The sequence below is a fragment of the Bombus affinis genome, unplaced genomic scaffold, assembly GCF_024516045.1.
Source record: "Bombus affinis isolate iyBomAffi1 unplaced genomic scaffold, iyBomAffi1.2 ctg00001068.1, whole genome shotgun sequence".
In the NCBI taxonomy this organism is placed as follows: Eukaryota; Metazoa; Arthropoda; class Insecta; order Hymenoptera; family Apidae; genus Bombus; species Bombus affinis.
Window position 1 is genome coordinate 15,001 of NW_026109534.1, and position 2,500 is coordinate 17,500.

General features: G+C 54.1%; 1 long non-coding RNA gene and 1 pseudogene across 1 annotated transcript in view; both read left to right on the forward strand.

Annotated features, from left to right (window-relative positions):
- The window catches only part of LOC126928552 (uncharacterized), a 19,594-nt gene that overhangs the window by 5,111 nt on the left and 11,983 nt on the right, over positions 1-2,500 (forward strand). The gene's annotated exons all lie outside the window — the stretch shown is intronic.
- LOC126928557 (large subunit ribosomal RNA) overlaps positions 1-2,500 on the forward strand; it is a 6,449-nt pseudogene that overhangs the window by 1,825 nt on the left and 2,124 nt on the right.

Below are 2,500 nucleotides of genomic sequence, written 5' to 3' on the forward strand. Positions count from 1 at the left end.
GTGGTAGTAGCAAATACTCCAGCGAGGCCCTGGAGGACTGACGTGGAGAAGGGTTTCGTGTGAACAGCCGTTGCACACGAGTCAGTCGATCCTAAGCCCTAAGAGAAATCCTATGCAGATGAGGTGTCCTAAGATCATACAAATTGCAACAAACAAATAAAAATTGAGCGAAAGAAACACACCCATTGGGCGAAAGGGAATCCGGTTCCTATTCCGGAACCCGGCAGCGGAACCGCATACCATTCGGGCCCTCGTAAGAGTGTTCGTCGGGGTAACCCAAAATGACCTGGAGACGCCGTCGGGAGATCCGGGAAGAGTTTTCTTTTCTGTATAAGCGTTCGAGTTCCCTGGAAACCTCTAGCAGGGAGATAGGGTTTGGAACGCGAAGAGCACCGCAGTTGCGGCGGTGTCCGGATCTTCCCCTCGGACCTTGAAAATCCAGGAGAGGGCCACGTGGAGGTGTCGCGCCGGTTCGTACCCATATCCGCAGCAGGTCTCCAAGGTAAAGAGCCTCTAGTCGATAGATTAATGTAGGTAAGGGAAGTCGGCAAATTGGATCCGTAACTTCGGAATAAGGATTGGCTCTGAGGAGCGGGGCGTGTCGGGCTTGGTCGGGAAGCGGGTTTGGCTGACGTGCCGGGCCTGGGCGAGCTGAACGGGACGCGGCGTATCTCTCTCTCGGGGGGGATATCGTCGCGCACCCCGGATCCGAGCTCGGTCCCGTGCCTTGGCCTCCCGCGGATCTTCCTTGCTGCGAGGCTTCCGTGGCGGTTTTACCGTCGCGGTCGTTCTCTTCGGCCGCCATTCAACGCTCAGCTCAGAACTGGCACGGACTAGGGGAATCCGACTGTCTAATTAAAACAAAGCATTGCGATGGCCCCCAAGGGTGTTGACGCAATGTGATTTCTGCCCAGTGCTCTGAATGTCAACGTGAAGAAATTCAAAAAAGCGCGGGTAAACGGCGGGAGTAACTATGACTCTCTTAAGGTAGCCAAATGCCTCGTCATCTAATTAGTGACGCGCATGAATGGATTAACGAGATTCCCTCTGTCCCTATCTACTTGGGGAATATTCCCCAAACGGTGGAAGGTCGCAAATGTTATCACCATCCCCAAGGGACCGGATCGGGACAGAAGCAATCCGAAATCCTACAGGCCAATCTGTCTGCTCTCCATGATAGGCAAGCTGCTAGAAAGGCTAATGGCCACCAGGATGGCACCTATCTTCCACGACCACGCGCTCTCCTCCGACAGACAATATGGCTTTCGCCCCGGAAGATCGACGGTGGACGCGATCATCAAGCTCCGCGAGAAAATCGAGCAAATGAGCGAGAAGAGGTACGTCCTCGCAATAGCACTCGATATATCAGGAGCCTTCGACAACGTCTGGTGGCCGAACGTGCTGCACGAGCTCAAAAGAAGAGAATGCCCCGACAACCTGTACCGGTTAACAAGGAGCTACTTCTCCGAAAGAACCGTACAGATTGCTGGGAAAAACGAAGCAGTGAGCAAGCCCGTCACGAAAGGATGCCCGCAGGGATCGGTACTGGGACCAAGTTTCTGGAATCTCGTATTTGATGACCTGCTGGCTGAGCTAGCGGGAAACGCGACAGGGTGCGAACCCATCGCGTACGCGGACGACATCGTGATTCTAATTGCCGGCAACACGAGGAACGAGCTCCAGGAAAAGGGACAGGAGGTAGTTACCCGAGTCTCTACCTGGTGCACCAGGAAGAAGCTAACGTTATCGGCACAGAAAACGGAGATGCTGCTCGTCAAAGGTAAGCTGGACGCGGAGAGGCCACCGATTATTAAGATTAGCGGCAGGAATATAAGGATGGAGCAGGCAATCAAATACCTCGGAGTGCACCTCGAAGGAGGGCTAAAAGTCAACAAGCACGTGGAGGCAATAACAGGTAAGTGTCAAAAACTCTTCAACAGCCTCGCGAGGGTGGCCAAGGCGAAATGGGGACTCGGACACGCAGCCATGCGTACTCTGTACAGAGGGCTGTACGAGCCGATAACCACATACGCCGCAGCCGGCTGGAGCGACCTACTGAAAGGGAAAGCGAGGAGCAAGCTGATAAGGTCACAGAGGATGGCACTCCTCCGAGTGACCAAGGCCTATAGAACCACGTCAACCGAGGCACTGCAGGTTATCGCAGGAGTCATTCCTATTGACCTCCTAGTCGAAATCAGGGCAAGACTCCACAATAAGAAGAGGAGGCGCGACGAAGCGCCCGACGAGAAATCCATTGTCGGCGAGGCGTTAGATAAGTGGCAAGAGCGCTGGCAAACAACGCCAAAGGGCAGGACGACCTTCGACTACTTTGCTAGCATCAAGGACAGACTGGAGAACCGCTGGGTGAGACCCGACCACTACACGACACAGTTCATTAGCGGCCACGGGGATTTCAACGGTAAGCTCAAGTCATTCAACCTCAGCGAATTGGACACATGTGAATGCGGCGAAATAGAAACCGCCCATCACATCTTAGAAG